Below are 6,000 nucleotides of genomic sequence, written 5' to 3'. Positions count from 1 at the left end.
GCAGGGCAATGATCACCTGGTGTGTGCAGAGGTTCTAAAGGAGTGCTAATTATTTTTGCCCACCGGAACCCTGAGCTTGTGTAAACCTGTGCACAGACACTAAGTAAGAGAAGAATTTTCTGAGGTCCAGGAGCTGTTAATCAAAAATATCTTATCCAAATCCCTTACAAATAGAAGGAAAGGGATGGAAGTTTTTTAAGAAAGATACTGGGCTCCGATATGTTGAGGGGGAGTAGATTATGGGAAGAGCAGAAGCAGGAAGATTCAGAGCAGGCCCACCTGAAAAGAAGCTTGAAAAATAGAAAGTCCACGGAGAAGAGGGGCCTCATAGATGGGCAAATGTGGCCCCTGGAGCGGGCCCTACAGCTAAGGTAGTCTTGGAGGCCAGGTATCCTGGGCAGAAGTGGGAGACCTTCCTGGGACCTTCTCTCAACCCCACCCCCACCCCCCAGCCCCAGCCTTGCTAAGAGGGGAGGAGGGTAAGGTCGTGCTCTCTTTCCACTTTGAGGCTTTGGATTGAAAAGTTCAGGAGAGTGAAACCTGATTTACAACAAGGAAGAGAAAAATTAATACCTCCGAGAGATTGGCAGGGGGTCGGGGGGGATAACTTTACCTGGGAGGGGGGTTTGGCAGAGGGTGGGAGAATTTTGCCTACCAAAACTCACAACTAGATTCCCACTTTCTCACGAAGACCTGCCTCCCAGGCTCTCTCTCCCACCGCTCCATCCTACACCCCGCAGTATTGTTTTTTCTTGCAAACGTCAAGCGGTCTAGGTCTGCCCTCAACCAGAGCGCGACTTGCTTTTCAGCTCTTAGGTGCTGCGGCTTTCGCGAGGATGTCCAGGAGTAAGTTTTAGCTGGGGCCATTTCACACTGCCAGGCTTTCCATCACTCAACTGCTAGCCAGGGTGAGGGTGAGGCGAGCCGAGCCGCGCAGGGGGTCGCTCACAGGAAGAAATCGGTGCAACCTAAGCAACGCTCAGGTTGTTTGGAACGCTCACTGGGAAGGGGCTTCAAGGGCACGTCTCAAATCCTCTGCGTTCAGTCGGTAGAACTCGGCGACTCCCCCTGCCCGCCAGAGCGCGGAGCGGGGCGCCCCACCTGCGCCGGGCGGTCTGCTCCTGCCGGCTGGAGTTTGCAGACTTGGCTCTCAGGCCGACTCTCCCGGAGTTGGGTCGAGCGCGCCGGGCCAATGAGCGCGCCCCGTGGAGGGCTCGGCTCCCCCCGCGCGCGCTGATTGGTCCCGCGGCCCGCGAGGCAGGGCTGGCCGGCCAGGGCTGCAGGCGAAGGCGAGTGCCCGGCGCGAGTGGGAGTGGCGCGCGCGCCCCCCGCCGACCCCCGCCCCTCCTCGCCGCGTTCTCTCTCCTTCCTCCTCCCTCCCTCCCTCGCTCCCTCCCCGCACTCCCCGGCTCCGGCCGCGCGCTGGCGGGGCTCCGCATTGCACACTCTGGGGGCGCCGCAGTGTTCGTGGGATGGGGCAGCGGGCTGCCGCTGGCGGCCGGAATCCGCGCGCAGCCCGGGTGAGTAGAGGCGGGCTTCCCGGGAGAGCACAAAAGGAGACTGGGTTGGTGCCAGCGGCTCTAACTACTGCGGGTTCTGGGCCAACCAGGGAGTGGGCTTAGTCCCTGGAACTACCCAGGGCTAGGACACCCAACCCCCTTCCCGAGGCCGAGGGAGTTGGGGTGCTCGCCTCTGCATCCCGCTCCGGTGTTCTGTCCCCGAGTGGGCAGCCAGCACTGCGCGCAGGTCTAGAGGGGCGTGTGTGTGCGTGTGTGTAGCGCTGGCTCACAGAGGGTGGGATGGAAATGTCAGGAGCTGCCAAGTTCAACGCTGGAGGAATCTCTCCCAGGAGTAATTCAGCACCTTCTCTGGGCCAAGTGTGCGTCCACCAGGAACTCCAGCCGGAGGGAGTTCCTGGGCGGCGGAGTGGCAGCGCCCCACATGTTGCTGCGGGGGGTGGGGGTGGGGGGTCCATGGCCTGGCTGCGCCCACCCAGGGCCACTGCCCAGGATGCAGTAAGCTGGGGCGCCTCCAGCCATTGCGGGAATTCGCCAGGCCCTCCGACCACCCACCCGGGCGACTAGGCGAGGGGGCCGTCCACCCACGGAGCCCGGGCTTCGCCTGGGCTTGACTTGGCGATGTGTTTTTCTCTCTGGTAACAGCAGTTCGGTTGATTTACATTTGGCTAAACAGTGAATTTTTAGCCTAAAGCGCTCTATCTGTGGGTCTGTCTGACTCGTTCTGCCCCACACCACAGTCTCACTAGCTCTCCTCCCCTCCCCACACCCTGCCCCCAGTATCCACCCCTCTCATCACTTCGCCCGTACAAAACTTGGTGTTTCAATATGATGACATCCGGCGTGGTCTCAGGCATCTTAAGTGCCACAATCATTTGCCATTTCCTAGGGAACTACAAGGGCTTGTATAATTTTGGGAGGGGGGTTGAGGCGGGAGGAGATCTTTGGTAGCGATTTGGTGGTGGAATGGCATTGACCTCCCAGAGCATATCTCAAAAAGAATGTTAAGCTTCTCCCTCTGGTAACCTACCCAAAGTGTGACCTCCAAAATTCAATTTTCTTTGTGGGAGACTAGGGAGTTTAGATTCCCCAGGGAGAAGCTTATTTCTTGTTAAATTGAACTATGGTGACATATACTCTGTTCTGCTCTGCTCTGGCCAGCCATTGCAGATGCCATGATATTATTAGAGCAATTCCCTTAAAGCCATTACATTTTCTTTCGAGTGAGAGGACTCAAGATAGCTGCTTAAAATTTTGGATCTGCACCTTATTTCTCTGGAAGACATTAATGGTTACTGTATATGTGCTCACGTGTACCAAGTTTGCGAAAGATATTTGTGCAATCGTCCATGAAATGGCTTAATGCACATTTATGTTAAACCCATTTAAATGTAAAACATCTATCTGTTTTCAATTTTAGTTTCCACCTTGACCAAAGGCACCAGACTGAAACAGGACTTAAAAACAGGTCCTGTTTAAACAGAGGTTTTACAGAACTCTAGTCCTCAGAGCACACAGTAAGCTTTCTGAGCTTGTAGGTACACAAAGCCTGTTAAAAATTGTGAATGGTTCTTTGGGTTAACAACATCAGAAATGTTTCTAGAGCAAAAAAGGGAGATAGGATTCATGGGCCTATATTTTAAAGCTGTTGACAATGTTTTTAAAATGAATGTTTATATTACAGAATGGGGCTGATTACAGGCAAATAATATCAAGTAAAAAAAAATCTCGTGTATCGCATCATGCTATACAGTTTACATGGCACATTGTGATGTCCTATTAAAGTGTCTGTGAGGAAGTCACATTTTTGTCACCCCCATTTTACAGGGGGGATCCATAAGGCTCTTGGAGATTATGATTTTTTCCCAAGGTGAATTAGTAGAGTTCGAGCCAAGTTTTTTCTTTTTCTTTTTCTTTTCCTTTTCCTTTTTCTTTCTTTCTTTCTTTCTTTTTTTTTTACCTCCTTTGCTCTCTCCCTCCCGTCCTTCCTTCATGTGGACTATATGTTCAGTGTTTTCCTACTTTCAATTTCTGCACTTCTTTTTACTATTCAACCTGTGGCTTCGGGACCAGTATGTACCATTCCCAAAAAGCTTTGCTCTCTGCTAAATATCATTTAACTCCCACTAGGATGTAGGGTGATGAGGATTTAAGGAGAAAGCTAATAATGTTTTTAAGGAACTGTCCTTTTTCAAAGGGGTATATTATTTTTGTTAATGAGTTATTAAATATACAAGTAAACAAAACCCTAAAGAATGATGTCCTAATGATAGGGTTTCAGGAAAATCAAGGGCTGGTAGTGACAGAGATGCTTGTAACAGTGACAGAAATATGTAAGTCTCCCCCTTTATAAGCAGGAACTACTCATAAGCTCTATAGACAATTACAAGGAGGTACTAATAAATGATTATTTCATTAGTGCCATTCTTATGTTAAAAAGAATTGACAAAACAGATTACTTATATAAACCCAGAATCACTCAGGAAAAAAACAACAACAAATACCCATTTATCAAAAAGTCCTGAAATCGTCATTAACAAGTGTACAAATGCAACAGAAGATATTGATTAGAGAGAAATCCTGTTTTTACTTGCATAGTTAGCATTAAGGAGCATACAGATATCTACTGCCTATCTGATTATTTATTAAAACCCCATCATTTGCAAATATTTTCTTGGAAAATTATTGCACACAATGTTTATTTGTGACATTGCATAATATTTCTTAAGATAAATAGAATTAATTTTGTTTGCATTAATGTAGGTAGGTAATGAGTTGACTAGTAATAATTCCTAGTTAAGTGTGCAGGCTTTGGAATCAAGTCCCGGCTTCACATATACTAATTGTGGTAGGACTTCAGAAAGTGATTGAACCTCTGTGTGCTTTGGAGAGACACATAAGAAAATACATAAGTTTTCTTATGTGTAGAGCATGAATAACAATGATGTCGGGGCGCCTGGGTGGCGGTTGAGCGTCCGACTTCAGCCAGGTCACGATCTCGCGGTCCGTGAGTTCGAGCCCCGCGTCGGGCTCTGGGCTGATGGCTCGGAGCCTGGAGCCTGTTTCCGATTCTGTGTCTCCCTCTCTCTCTGCCCCTCCCCCGTTCATGCTCTGTCTCTCTCTGTCCCAAAAATAAATAAAAAATGTAGAAAAAAAAAAAAATAAAAAAAAAAAAAAAAAAACAATGATGCCTACCTCATGCAGCTTTTCAGTTTGTTCATGTGGCAATATTTAGTGAGCACCTACTAAGTGCCAGCACTGCTCCAGATGCTAGGGATACATGGACAGACTCCTTGCCAATTATGTTTGCAGTCTAGTGCCTGAGAATTAATGACGTGATACGTGTAAAATGCTTAGTGTGGAATATGACACCCAGGAAATGCCCCATGATTGTTAGCTATTGGTATCATACGTTCACTCTGGAAATGTTCACTGAGTACCTAGGAGATGTAGTGCATATTGGAACACATAATGATGAATATATATATTTCAATTCAATTCAATTTGATATTATAATGAGAGAGAGAGAACTCCAAAGAAAGACGTCAAATATAATCAGTTCTCTAAAGATAATTCAGTGCAGACATGGAAGAAGAAAAAATGGAAATAAATACTTAAAAATTAAATTAGCTATTAGAAAGTGGGGAGTAAGTATATGGATTTCCTTACACGAACTTACGATAAGGAAAATAAAGGTCTTGTATTCAAGCTATTTGAAACATTGAATACATAGGAAGAAAATAAAGAAAAAATAATTCTTACTTAGATATATATAATGAGAAAGAATTTTTTGACGGGTCAGATTATTGAATTGAACTCACAAAGGGTGACAGATCCCAGGCACACAAAAATGAGACAGCCAAAATGAACTTGAAAAAAAAAATCCTTGCAATAGATTCCTAAAACAATAGCCAAAGACTCTTAAATACTGTGAAATGAGAATTGTAGAAGCAGTTGGCTTACATTGTACCAAACATATACTCAGAGATAAAAAGAGAACATAGTGGAAATGAATTCTTTGCTTCACCTTTTGCTGAGTAATATTCTTACACCCAGGCTTTCTCAAGCAATAATCACATTGCAGGAAATAGAGAAAATAAGTGCTCAGGATATCCAGACCTAATCAACAGACTAGACACAGATAAATCACTAAGACCAGGTGGCCATTACCCGAGTGTGATGGAGAAACTCCGTTGTGTAAGTGACAGCTCTCTGGGGCATTGGCTGGTATCCCTAGGGTTCCTGTCAGGAGGAGGGTTTCAGGGAGGACCCTGGAGTCCTTGAACCAGATCTGTGTCCTCACGGACAATTGGAGATCAGTATTCAAAGCTAACACAGATTATATCAAATACAACATATTTCGCAGAAAGGGGGAGGATTGTATTCAAATTAAAGGAGGAAGTATGTGGCTACAGTGTTACAGAAAATGTAATATTTTTAAACTTTGAAAAAGCCTAGCTAGATTTCAAATCCCAGTTCCCTC

General features: G+C 46.5%; 1 protein-coding gene across 1 annotated transcript in view; it reads left to right on the top strand.

Moving 5' to 3' along the window:
* Window positions 1–1,393: 1,393 nt before the first annotated feature.
* Window positions 1,394–6,000, top strand: part of LYPD6 (LY6/PLAUR domain containing 6) — a 124,626-nt gene continuing 120,019 nt past the window's right edge. Inside the window, exon 1 of the mRNA XM_049615663.1 lies at window positions 1,394–1,520. The gene's annotated coding sequence lies outside the window, so the exon portion shown is untranslated. The remainder of the gene's footprint in view (window positions 1,521–6,000) is intronic.

Source organism: Panthera uncia (assembly GCF_023721935.1).
Source record: "Panthera uncia isolate 11264 chromosome C1 unlocalized genomic scaffold, Puncia_PCG_1.0 HiC_scaffold_3, whole genome shotgun sequence".
Lineage (NCBI taxonomy): Eukaryota > Metazoa > Chordata > Mammalia > Carnivora > Felidae > Panthera > Panthera uncia.
Note: the sequence above shows the minus strand (reverse complement) of the source record. Positions and strands in the feature narration are given on the sequence as shown.